Genomic DNA, 13,863 nt, shown 5'->3' with positions numbered 1-13,863 from the left:
GGCTGAGGCCAGGACACCTGGCTTCTATCCCAGGTCTGGGAGGGGAGTGGGGTCTAATGGGTTGGTGGGGTGGGGGATTCTGGGGGCAAGGATGCCTGGCTTCTTTCCTAATTGGGGAAGGGGAGTGGGCTCTAATAGGTTGGGGAGAATGGGGGCTGGGACCAGGATGCCTGGGTTCTCCTATGTTCTGGGAGGGGAGTAGGGCCCAGTGGCATAACAGAGGGGGTCAGAGTCCTTGGCACTGCCTGGCTGCTCTCTTCCCCCAATCCTCACCTTGCCAGGGCTGGCTCTGGCCCTGGCAGCTTGGCGCCAACTGTCTCCCATTGGGGCATCCATCCTCCCTCCACCTCGGTCTGGGCAGCTGCCTCCAACAGTCTGGGGCTGCTGACAGCTGGCGGCTCCGGGACCCCGGGGAGCCCATGCTCAAGGATGGCCTGGGACCACAGATGCCTTGTTGGAAGGGTTTTTTGTTTGTTTGTTTGCTTGGGTTTTTTTTGGGGGGGGGGGGGAAGGGGGTTGGGACTCAGGATGCTTGGGTTCTGCCCTAGCTTAGGGAGTGGAGTGGGGGCTGGTGGGTTAGAACCAGGGGAAATGGGACCTGGACACCTGGGTTCTGTCCCAGCTCGGGGACAGCAGTGGGGTCTGGTGTGTTATTGGGGGTGGGTGGGGGGGCTGGGATGTAAGGCTCCTGGGGTCTCTCCCAGCTCGGGGGGGGGCGGGGTTGAAGAGCTATGGGGCAGAGAGGTTAGAAGCCAGGACTCCTGGGTTCTACCCGAACTCCAGCAGGGGTGAGGGGGGTGAGGGGGCTGTGTGGGGGCGGGGAGCCAGGATGTTTGGGTTCTCTACCGGCTCCGGGTACGCAGCGCTGAAAGCTCCGTCCTGTCCTCGGCGAGCGGAGCTGGCGTTTACCTTCGGCGCGGAGCCGAAGCCGGGATCTGCAGCAGGCACCTAGCGGGCAGCAGCGCCCGGCTTCCAGGGCACCTGACTCCTCGCGGTTCCCCTCACTCCCGACCCGTAGCCCCCGCCTCACCATTCCTGCCCCCCGATCCATCTTGGCCCCTGCTGGACCGGCACCCTGGGGCTGAGGCCTGACAAACTCGCCTTCCTTGTAGCTCTCAACAACTTGCAACAAGCGGGACCCGGCGAAGCCGGCTGCCGTGGCGGTCTGGGAGGCCGGGGGCGCCAGCGAGGCGTTGGCATCTACACTTCCAGGAGCTTGGCTCGGCCATGTGCAGGGCAGAGCCCGGGGCAGTGGCTGTGGATTGGGAGGGACGAGCACTCACGGCGGGGTGGGGCAGGGGATTGCGGGTTGGGAGTGAGGGGTGTCACGGTGGGGAAGGGCAGGAGTGAGGGGCACTAGCAGGGCGCAGGGGGCTGCGAGTCGGGAGCGAGGGACACCCTCAACCCTTGGGGGCAATGAGGGGTATTACTAGGAGCTCCCAGGTCTGTGGGACAGGAGCGCGGGACACTAATAGGGAAGGGGGGTGCAGATCGGGAGTGAGGGGCACCGGCAGGCCCCCTGGGAACGAGCTAGAAGCCCGGACGTCTGGGTTCTCCGCAGTCGCCCGTCCCCTCCTTCCCCCATGCCCTCTCAATGCCCCTCTTCTGTCGCGGGCCAATGGCCGCGGGCGCTGTCCGCGGTGCTGAAGCCGGGCGGTGGCCGCGGTGCTGATCGCTGCTGCCCCTCCCCGTGGCTTCGGGGCTGGGGGGGGGGGGAAGGCTCCCAGCGCCGTCCCACGCAGGGCAGCGCTGAGCTGAGGCGGGGCTGGGCTTGGGGGGGAGCCTAGGATCTGCAAGGGGTGGGGGGGTGGTTGCACAGCCCAGCCCGGCTCGGTTCGGCTCGGCTCGGAGGGGCAGAGCGGCGGGGACGCCGGGCTGTATCGGGCATGGTGCTGTGAGCTGTGCGGAGCCATGCAGTTCAACAAGGAGGAGTTTAAGAAGTTGGCCGGCGGCGCCTTGGGCCAGCTGCACCGGTAAGAGACGGCGCAGGGGGGAGACCGGGGCATGGCCCCCAACACAGCACCTCCCTGCTTGACATCGGGTCTCCCCCGGTCAGGATTGCCCCCCCCCCATATGAAATTGGGGACCACTCATCAGAATCGGGTCCCCCCCTTAGTGTTGAGCTGGGTTCCTCCCTCAGTCAAGATTGCTTCCCTCCCAGCCTGGAGCCAGGATCAGGCTCCCTGTGTGGGGTCAGTTCTCCCAGGTCAGGGTCATTTCCCCCCCCAGGTATGCAGCCAAGGCCCCACCTTGGTCAGGATCAGCCCCCCCCCTGCGCTGCCTCAGTGTGAGGCCTGGATCAGAGGCCCCGTGCGGGATCGTGTTTCCCCTCAAGTCAGGATCAGGTCCCTCTTAATGTGGACCCAGGATCAGGGCCCTGTGTGGAGGTCTGGGATAGGGATCCCTTCAGGTGTGAGACCAGGACTTTCCATGTAGAGCTGGGGGAGCGTTGGGGCTTGATGGCTGTGTGGAGCTGGGTTCCCCCATGTGGGCAGGGCCAGGATCGGGCCCCCTGTGTGGGGCTGGGTTCGGGGCCCTTCTGTAGGGAGGGTCCATCCACATGTGAAGCCAGGATTGGGCCCCTGTGCCAGGCTGGGATTAGGTCCACAGCTGAGCTGGGCACCCACTGGGGGGGGGCTTTCCCACTTCCTAGGGCCAGCCCAGGCTCCAATGTAGGGCAGGGAGGGGGTTCCCCAGGCCAGGATCAGGCCCTGTCTGGAGTCAGGTGTGGGCCTGGGTCTCAGGCATGATCCAGCACCCTCCTTCCACAACCCCTCTGCCCCCCCAGGCTGGGTCATTTCTCACCTCCCGCCCCAATAAACGATGTGTTGCTTCCGGCTATGCCTGGATGGTGTGTGTGTGGGGGGGGTGTTGTGTATTCCTGCACTGCACGTACACACATACATCATGTACACACACTGCACTTATGCCCTCCCCACACATTCCCTAGCCTCAGATCTCTCCTCCTCTTCCTCTTGTGCATACACACACACACACACACACACACACACACATGCTGCCCTCACATGCATTCACTTTCCCCTACATGCATACATTCATTCATCCCTCCCATACTCACCTTACACACTCTCACACACTCATTCATCCCTCCTGCATATGCACCCTATACACACATGCTCATACATCCCATCCACCACACACTCAGACGCACATTCATCCCTCCCATGCTCATCACACCACACACTCATTCATCCCTTCCACACTCACCTTCCACACACACACTCACACGCACTTATTTATATCTCCTACATGAACCCACGTGCACACTTACATATTTGTTCATCTCTGTCGCACACTTTCCCCCAACTCAGCCACCAGCTCACACCCCTCCCCACAGTCACCCCCATGCACACACACATCCACATGCTCACCTACCAGACACACTCCTAAAGCCCCTTATTAACCCCCTCACACATGCACACACACACTTCTCCCTAGATACTAACTCCACTCACACTCATCTCCCAAGTCACTCACTCACACACAAACACACACACACAAATCCATACTGAAACATGCACTCAACCTCAACTTTTCACACATGCATGCACATTCACATACACATGTACTCACCCTCAACTTATTCCACATTTGTGCACACACATACAAGCACATGCACAACCCCAGACATGCACTTAATCTACACACATGCATGCACACACACATGTACACATGCACATCCCTATTGAAATTCTCACTCTTAACTCATTTTTCACACACACACACATGCGCACACACATACTCTCAGCTCATTCCACACACATGTGCACATTCTCACCCTCAACTCATTCCATACATACACACACATACACAAATGATCACATGCACACCCCAACACACTCACCCATGACTCAATCCACACATGCATGCACACACAGATGCATTTGCACACACATGTGCCCCCCCCATGCCCACACATTCACAAACTCCCTTCTTTGCTTCTGCTCACTCATAACCCCTCCATGTTCTTCTCTGGAAGTGAGGACCTGAGTGGGTGGTGTGAGCAGTTGCGCACAAACAGGGCCAGAGTTGGAGAAGGGGAGGGGATGGGGTAAGGGCTGTGTCTTGTGAAGATTTTTCTTGCCTCAAGTAGATTGGGTCCATTCAGGTGGGGGGCTGGGGTACTTTTCCATGAGGAGATCATGAAGCAGCAAGGAGACAGTTGGGAGGGGATTGGAGGGGAGGAGGACAGGGGCACTGAAAGATCTCCAAGTACTGCCAGAGCTGAGGGACTTGGATACAGCTGGAGTGTGTGTGCATGATTGAGACACCCATCTGGTGACTGTGTATGCAAGTGTGACACCTTTGGTGCATGTGTGTGCAACTGTGACATGCCTGGTGAGTGGGTTGTGAGAATGAGCAGGTGTGTATGTGTGTGCAATTGTGACCTACATCTAACAATGGTGTGTGGTCACCAGGTGTGCATCTGAAGGTGTGTGTGTGATAGAGACACCTGGCCTGCTGAGCATGTGGTTATAGGGAAGGCAGTGTGTGTGCAGATGCAGGATTTTAATATGTATATCCAAGGTATGTGTGTGCATATGAGAGAGATTGTGATTTACATACCTGCAGTGTGTACCTGTGTACGCAAGATGTTGTTTGAGTGATTGTTATTGTAGTTTGTATCAACAAGGGTTGTGGTGTGTGTTCTAGGGGTATGTGTTTGATAGGTGTGTGAGAGACGCATCTACTGAGAATCCATATCATTGTGTGTATGTGTGTGTGTGTGTGTGTGTGTGTGTGTGCATATGTGTGTTGTTATGACACCATTGTTAATTGTGTGTGGTTGTTGTGTGTGACTATGACATGTCCAAGCAGAGTCTGTGTGTGTGTGTGTGCGTGCGCGCGCGTGCATGTATGCACATGCGTATGTGTATTTGGAGTGTGTGAGAGATTGTGGAGCGGACAGGTATAGGATGTGTGTATTTATGCAGCTGAGTATGCATCTAGCAAATGTATGGCTGTGATGTATGTGTAGGTAGCATGTATGTTGGTGCAACCTGCAGGTTGTATTTGTGTGTGTGTGTGTGTGTGTGTGCGTGCACGTGCACGCTCACATGAGTATGTGTTTGTGATGCCCATATTGTGTGTGTATGTGCATATGTCACTATGACACATCTGGGAAGAGTGTGTGTGTATCCAGAGTATTTTAATGGGTGTGGAGTGAGTGCTTGAGAAAGTGAGTAAATTTATGCAGCAGAGTGTGTGCCTAGGTGTGTGTTACTGGGAAAGACATGTGTGGCTGTGTGGGGAAGGTGGGCCTGGTGTGTGTATGTGTGTGTCTGATCCATGCAGAGTGTGTGTCTGTGATTTGTGCACATAGTGTGTGTATGTATGTGATCCACACATTGTGTGTGTGTGTGTGCGCGTGCGCACATACACACACACATGCATATCTTGGAGTGGGGGAAGCGGCTTTGTGAAGGAGGTGATTTAGCAGATATCTTTGGACCGGATCCCAGCTGGTGCGACTCTTCCACAGCTATGCTGGCATTAAAGGGGCCAGATCCCCTGTGGATGCACATCCAGCCCCTGGGGGTGCGACTCCTCTTTGGCCCCTCTGACGGGATGCTCCGTGGTTTTAAATGGCAGCGTCAGCCTCCTCCCAGTGCCCCACAGCAGGCACTGCCCCTCACAGCCTCACACTCAGGCCACCCACTCCGACATGGCCAGCTGTGTGGGGTGGACTGGCAGGGTCGTAGTCTGCCTGCTTGTATAATGTGCTGAGGGAAGGCAGTTAAACACCCAGCCCAGGTCCCAGTCCCAGCCCCAGCCCCATGAGACCAGCCCGTCAGAGAATGGCTCATGAAATATGCACCAAGACTATAAATGGAGCTGGTACACTTTATATAGAGCTGCCAAAGCCACAGGAGAGCTTGTGGTGGTCGGGGGCAGGGTGGGGGGTGCAGTGCTGTGATGAAGTAGAGGGTCAGGGTGTGCTTGTGTATGCACCAGCCTGCCATCAGCCCTGCAGGGCCCGGCAGTCTCCCTCCATTCCCAGACATCCCCTCTGCCTGCCTGTCCATCGATCTGTCTCCCACATTCTTAGCTATCCATCCCCTCAGAGCTCTATCCCTATATACCCCTCTGTCTGCTGTAGATACCCATGCCCAGACACTCTTTCCCTCCATCCATCCATTCACCACTTTCCTTCTTTCCTTCCTTGGCTGTGGCCGCGGAGTTGACCGGTGGGCCAGGCACTCTGTTGCGGCTCCCCATGCCTCCCGATAGTGACACGGGTTGTCCCTTTGCTTCTCTATCGCATAGAAGCTTGTATGCCTGGGTGGTTTGCGTCTGCCACGCTTAGGTGTTGGCAGGCCGCCCTGGTACACCGTGGCGACAGTGCCTGGGGCCACCGGCTTCCCCACCGGCCCACCCGGCGTGGCGCACATTGTATAAGCCACCGACCGCCAAGAAGACTGGTGACCTGCAGTGGCGGTTGCTGCATGGCATCCTAGCCACTGGCACGTTTGCGTCCCAGTTGGACCCAGCTGCCTCGATGGCCTGCCCCTTCTGCCCTGGGGGCGTGGAGGAGAATCTCTTTCACGCCTTCCTGGACTGTCCCCGCCTGCGGCCGCTCTTTGCCACCCTCAAGCCGCTGCTGCAGGCACTGGGCAGGAGCCTCTCGGAGATAACCTAAGTGTGCTCCTACCCGTAGTGGATGGCTGAGCGGGGCGCCATCTGCCTGGCCAACTTCTTGCTGGTCCAGGCCAAGATGGCCGTCCTCAAGAGCTGCCGCAACCAGCTTGCCAGCACCGGCTCAGACGATGCCCCGTGGCTCTTCGGCCTCCTAGTGCGGGCACGCCTCTCGCTGGAGTTTGAGCATGCTGTGCTCCGGCGGGGGGTGTCCGCCTGTGAGGCACTCTGGGCCCTTGAAGGAGCGCTGTGCCACGTGGAGGACGGCCGTCTCAAATACGCACTCTGATGTCTTGACCGGTCTGGGCGACTGGGCGGGCACAGTGGCGGACTGTGGCTTCCAGCTTGTGCTGTGCCCTGGGCCCTCACCAGGCTGCTTTTGTTTTTCTCGGGGTGAGATGCTGAAGGTTTTTGCATGTGTACTATGGGACAGGGAAAGGTGGAACTGTTTGTTTCTCGAGGGCTATAATGGCATGTTAGGCACGACGTGTACTACTCCAAAGGTGTTTGTCACGGTGTGATGTTCTGAATGTACTGGAATGGTTTCTCTTCGGTGTGGTTTGATGGGTTTTTTTTGCTTTCTGTACCTGACCTTCCCTGAAATAAAGTAGTCAAAAGTCCTTCCTTCTATCTATCCTCATACACTCCCTTGCTCCCTCCTTCCCTTGACATATACTCCATCTATTCACCACCCACTTCTTTCTTAGTGCTTGCTTCGGCAGCACATATACTAAAATTGGAACGATACAGAGAAGATTAGCATGGCCCCTGCGCAAGGATGACACGCAAATTCGTGAAGCGTTCCATATTTTGGATACAGGCTAAGCTACCTTTGATTGCTGTTCTGGTGAATCCTCATGGACAAAGAATCTCTTTGGAAATTTAAATTGGAAAATGGTTATTAGTTGCCTAGCTGTCCTGGCCTAGAGGCCAAGCAACCAGCTCTACGGTCAGCTGGTTATAAGTTCAAGGCTGGGGAACAACCCTGGAGCCACACTGTTACAGTCCAAAGAAAAGCAAAAACTGCACCTCTTTCTTTCTTTCTTCCCAGGCCATGTCCATGAGGCCCAGGTGTTCGGGCCACCCTGTACATACTCTCTACTGGCCCCAATTTGTCACCCTCCCTGGAATAAATGCCTCTTAAAAGTCAAAGTCTTTCTTTCTTTCCTTTTTTTTTTTTTTTTACTTTTAAGAGGCATTTATTCCAGGGAGGGTGACAAATCGGGGCCAGTAGAGAATATGTACAGGTTGGCCCAAAGATCTGGGCCTCATGGACAAGGCCTGGGCTCATGGCCTGTAAGGCCTGCCTGTACACTCTTGACAAAAACACAAAAAAACACAATGAACAAAAGGAGTTTTTACATATTTACAGTTCCGGACACCCATGGGGGCTCAGGGCATCAGGGGTTGGCCCACATGAACAAAGTCTGAGGTCTCAGCCTGCTGGATGCATCTCTGCACCTTGAGCAGCTGGTGGTGTCACAGGGCAAGGAGCAGGCATCCTGCCTTGACTCGGCACAGTGCCCCCTCAAGGGCCCAGCATTCCTCAAAGGTGGGCACCGTCCGCCGGAGGACCGTGTGCTCAAACTCAAGCAAGAGGCGGGTTCACACCAGCAGGTGGAAGAGCTGCAGGGCATTGTCCATCCTGGTCCTGGTGAGCTGGTTTCACCGACTCTTCAGGGTGGCCATCTTGGTCTGGCTCACCAGGAAGTTGGCCAGGCTGACTGCGGCCCACTCGGCCTCCCGGTACAGGAAGGAGTAGATGTAGGTGTCCTCTGAGAAGTCCTGGCCCAGTGCCTGAAGCAGGGCCACGAGGGTGGCAAACAGCGGCTGTAGCTGGGGGCAGTCAAGGAAGGTATGGAAAATGTCCTCTTCCAGCACCCTCGGGCAGAAGGGGCAGGCCACTGGGTCCAGGTGGCACACACAGGTGCCAGTGGCCAGGATGCCATACACCAATCTCCACTGGAGGTTGCCGGTCTTCTTGGCAGTGGGCACCTTGTACAGTGCGCGCCACGCTGAGCTCCCGGGCCATGCCAGGCACCACAGTCACATGGTGTCGGGGCAGCCGGCCAGCACCTGGGCATGCTGGGTGTGCACCACCCACGTGTAGAGTCCCTTCCACAGCAGTGTGCCAAAGGGGCAGCCCGTATTGCTTCTGGGGGGCACAGGGAGTCTAAGCAGCGTGTTGGGCTGGTCAGCTAGCTCACTGGCCACCGCTGGGATGACCGGCAGTGGTGGGAAGGTGTCACCTGCAGTGTCCACAGTGGGGAGGGCCTGGTGAGCCTGGAGGAAGCCTTCTAGGGTGGTTGCTGCTTCCGTTGGGAGGGCGGCCCTAACGCCTGCTTTTCTTTCTTTCTTGCCTGCTCCTCGCCCTGTAACACCCCCGGCTGCTCAAGCTGCAGACACGCATCCAGCGGGCCGAGGCCTTGGACTTTGCCTTACGTGGGTCGAGCCCTGAGGCTCTCCATGGGTGTCCCCGCTTGTGGAAATGTAAATATGTAAATAGACCTTTGGCTCGCTATGGTTTTTAGTCTAGAGTGTACAGGCAGGCCTTGCAGGCCGTGAGCCCAGGACCATGTCCGTGAGGCCCAGATGTTCGGGCCAACCTGTACATACTCTTTACTGGCCCCGATTTGTCACCCTCCCTGGAATAAATGCCTCTTAAAAGTCAAAAAAAAAAAAGAAAAAAGCAGCACATATACTAAAATTGGAATGATACAGAGAAGATTAGCATGGCCCCTGCGCAAGGATGACACGCAAATTCTTTCTTTCTTTCTTTCTTTCTTTCTTTCTTTCTTTCTTTCTTTCTTTCTTTCTTTCTTTCTTTTCCTGATACACACTCCCTTGTTTCCTCTTTCCCTTGACATATAACCCATTTGTCTATCTGTTCGAGCTGTCCATCTATCACCCACCTCCCCTCTATGTTTGTATGTATGTATCTTTCTGTCTAAGCTCATACATTCCCTTACTTCCTGCTTCCCTTGACTTATATATACCCCATCCATCCATCCATCCATCCATCCATCCATCCATCCATCCATTTACCGTCTCCCCTCTATGTTTATATGTTGTCTGTCTGTCTGTCTATCTGTCTGTTTATCTACCTTTCTATCTAAGCTCACACATTCTCTTGTGCCCTCCTTCCCTTGCCATATATCCCTTTCATCCATCACCCACCTACCCTCCATGTATGTATGTATGTGTCTGTGTGTCTACTACCTACCTAAGTCCATACACCTGCTTCCTCCCTCCCCATATACTGCCTCTGTCCATCTCTGCATCCATCCACCCATCATCCCCCACACCTCTTTTTCCCACTCCATCAATGGTGCTTTTGCAAGCAGGCTGCTTGGAGCCAACCCTGCTTCCCACCCTGAAGAGCCCTGTCCCCACCCCTGAGGTTGCTCCCTATATTTTCCCTTCACAGACAAGGACAGCTGGCTCGCTCCTTGCTAAATCCCCCTTCCGCCGGCCAGCCAGAGCCAAATTGCTTCATGTATTTTGCAAATGCCCTTGTGTTTATGTAATGTGCATGTAGGCATGTGCACGTGTGTCTGTGCATCTGTGTGTGCCTATGGTGGGGGTGGGGGTGTGTGCAGGTAGGAAGAGATTCCAACACTTCCCCTCTGCCTACCGATGTGGAAATCAGAAACCAGACAGGAAAGTGAACCTAGGTTTTCCCTTTGCAGCCTGACCTTGTCAGGATAGATGCATTGGGTGTGGGTGGGATTTGTCCTGGAATCAGTACTGCTGAGGGTGAAATACAGATCAGGCTCTCACTAGGTGTAGGTTCCTAAGTCCCTTGGCTTCCGAGTGTGACTGCCGAGTGTGCAGTCCCAAAGCTGCTGAGTGTGACTTGGGAGAAGTCAGCCCCAGTGCTCCCAAGAAGCACTGATGTCAGGAGGGGAGAGGGGAAGGCATCAAAATCACAAGATTCTGGGGTCTTGGGTAGGGGGGTGGGATTTACCCTAGTAAGGAGATTAAATGTTTGGTGGGGCACCCCAGTGTGTGCCCGGGCCCTGTCCTCCTCACTGTTCTGGGTGGTGCTGTCTTGCTTCTCCTGTCTGCACTTGTGTGTAAGACACCAGCATCACGGGGGAACCCAGGAGTCCTTGATCCCAACTCCCTCCCCTCCCAACACATGCAAGACTCCACTACCCTCTCAGAGCCAGGGATAGAACCCAGGAGTCCTGATTCCCTGTCTGTCCTGCACTGATCCACCAAACACTACACCCTTCTCAAAGGGGGGATAGAAGCCAGGAGTCCAGATCCTCAGCTCAAATCCGCTAAATCCCAGCCCTCCCCACCACCACTCTAACCTACCAGACACCACTCCCCTCACAATGTGGGCATAAAACCCAGGTGTCCCAACTCCCAGGCCCCCTGCTCTACCCCACCAACCCCTACTGCCCTCTCAACGCTGGGACAAAACCCAGGTGTCTGGGTTCCCACACAACCTTTTCTGTCTCTGCAAGGACGTTTGTCAGTGCCGGGATGGGTCCGGCTGCTTTTTTTTACAGGGCCATCCCAGGCCGAGTTGAATAATTGATGTCCTTTCTGAAGCATCAGCACATCCTTACTCATCTATATTTCATGGTGGTAAACTTGGCAAGATGGAAGTTTTTTTTTCCTCTCTCTCCATGCCCCATGTTTGATGTGTTCAGCTCTGGGAATCCCTGCGATGCCTCAGGCCAGGGGTGGAGTCGTAACCTGAATTCCAGGGTGTTTTTTCCTCATCTCAAGGAGCATGAGTGATGGAGAGCAATGATTTAGCTCCTCTGTGTACAATTTCCCCTTTCTCTAATAGGCTTTCCTGGAAGGGGGGGGGGGGGGGGGGAAGTAGTTTGACTGAGACCCCCCAGTCTCATGCTGGGAGGGGCCATAAAGAGAAGGGGGAATTTTTCCCTTCTTCCGCATTGGGTTAAAAAAGTTCATCACACCCTTCTGCTTATTTGCTTTCACTGATTGTTTCTAACAAATTCTCCACCTCCCAAAGCTCAAGTGGGGCGGGGGTGGGGTGTGTGGTACTGTGATACTGGAAAGCTCATCTAAATCTCTTACAACCAAAGATACCATTTCTCTTGCATCACTTCTGGACCATCACGGCTACAGCATGATTCCAATGCCCTCTCCCTGATGTATTTCACTCCCTTTAAATTTCTCTGATTTCTAGTTACCTCCTTTGATGTTTGGCTTTTGCTTTTATTCCTAGTGATTTTTTTGCTTAGCTTACTGAAGCCGCATTTCACGTTGTGCCATTCCATTGCTCATAGACATGTGAGGGCAGGCTGGGACACCAGGGTTCAGCTGGTTGATCCAACCCCTGTGCTTACATGCACTTTTTTCCATTGGAGATGGATTTGTTATGAACCCTGGTGATATTTTAGGGTATTTTAGTTAACCACATTGGTTGGCTTTGTTTTTGCTTTTGTGCTATTGATTGTGATGCATTAGAATTACATTTCTGTTTTCAGTTTCTATGAATAATTATCCTATTATTATTATTGATAATTATGATTATAACAATGATGATAACAACAGCAGCTCTTACAACATCAAAACAACAACAATAACAATAACAATAATAACGTTCATTATGATAACAATGATTATAATGTTAGCACTGGTTAATTATAATAATAACAATAGTAGCAATAATAACAATAACAACAGCTATCGTAATAATGATAACAGGAACAGTAATATAAAAAACAACATAATAAGACCAGTAATTACAATGATAATGATAATATCAACAGCAATAACATTAGAAGAATAACTATCCCCACTCTAACACATTTTCCTACCAGATCTGGGGATAGAACCCAGGCATCCAAGCTCACATCACCTTTGCCACCACCCATAATTATTATATGTTCATCATCATCACTATTAATAGTATTATTACTAATGATGATGATTGTGATGATAATGACAAAAATGAAGATAATAGATTATTTAATTGTTCAAAACCTTGCTAGGATTCCTTGAGATGATTTCCTTTATTTTCTGATTCTACCCAATTTTATCAGGAGTGTTTTCTTTTGGATGTTTGGTCCTGAAGTTTTGGTGGTTTCTATCCCACTGGATTCCAACTAGCCCTTGGTTTTGCCCCTTTGGCTGAATAAAAACCATTCAAGCAAATCTTTCACCTGATTGTGGTCTGTGTAGGATGGCTAGAGTCTTCTTTGAAAATCTGGGGAGTTTTTGGTTTGCTTTTATTCTGTTTTATTTTTATTCCTTGGATGTTATATCAATTCTTGTTTTTGGGGGGCTCTTATCCATAATTTACACATAATATATATCTATATTTTATTTGTAAGCTATTGTCTGAAGGACCTAGTCTCTATTTATAGCCTGAACTCCATATGATATAACAACTTTAGAATATGAAATCTAGACCCTAGGCTATTATATATGCTATAGACTATCTCTTACAGCCTATATTTTCTATTCCATGTTCTCTATTTTAACCTTCAAACTTTCATGTTCTGTAACCTGCATTTTATACTCTATATTTTCTATTTTATAGTCTACGTTAAGGACAGCAAAAATGTTATAATCATAGTCCTATAGCTTCTGCTCTATTATATTCTGCAGTCTATATTTCATAGTTTATTCTGTAGGGTCCAAGCTTTTTTAGACAACCAGGCCCCCATCCACAACTTTCTAAAATTTAAAGGCATACCAATTTAGCATGGAGAGGGGATGACAGGGACAGAAGGGATGAGGGATGAGTACTTACTTCCTCACACAGTTGTGTATTGTGACACAGCTCCCCATTTGAAAATCCCCACTGTATGCTGTAGACCTGATATCCCACAGTCTGTATGATGTAATTAGATCTTGTAACCACTAGAGAGATCTAAATGATGTGGTCTATATGCCCAGCCCAGCCTCTATAGATGTCTATAAGGGGCAATAGGTCTAGAGAGGTCTCTGTGTAGGTCTGCAAGTCTCTGTAGAAGTCCGTAAGCTACAGTCTGTATGGTCCCTATCTATCTATTGGTTCCTATGTTGTGGGGTCTATAGAGATCTGTATGGCAGTGGCAGCATCTGTAAAGGTCTATACAGTGCAGTCACTATAGAGGTCTATATGGCACTGTCAGGTTCTACAGAGGTGTTTATGGTCTAGTCAGTGTCTATAGACTTCTATACAATGTGGGCCCTATGAAGTTCTGTATAGCGCAGTCAGTCTATAGATGC

The 13,863-nt window shown here is 52.5% G+C and overlaps 1 non-coding gene and 1 pseudogene across 1 annotated transcript; both read left to right on the top strand.

Moving 5' to 3' along the window:
- The first annotated feature begins 7,363 nt into the window (after positions 1-7,363).
- LOC132251020 (U6 spliceosomal RNA) lies at positions 7,364-7,470 on the top strand. Its single transcript, XR_009462830.1, has one exon. It is a non-coding gene; the product is annotated as a U6 spliceosomal RNA (small nuclear RNA).
- A 1,876-nt stretch (positions 7,471-9,346) lies between these two features.
- Positions 9,347-9,442, top strand: LOC132251029 (U6 spliceosomal RNA; annotated as a pseudogene).
- The last annotated feature ends 4,421 nt before the right edge of the window (positions 9,443-13,863 follow it).

This window comes from Alligator mississippiensis, chromosome 5, assembly GCF_030867095.1.
Source record: "Alligator mississippiensis isolate rAllMis1 chromosome 5, rAllMis1, whole genome shotgun sequence".
Classification (NCBI taxonomy): domain Eukaryota; kingdom Metazoa; phylum Chordata; order Crocodylia; family Alligatoridae; genus Alligator; species Alligator mississippiensis.
The sequence above is the reverse complement of the archived record's forward strand: the minus strand, read 5'-3'. Positions and strand labels throughout refer to the sequence as shown.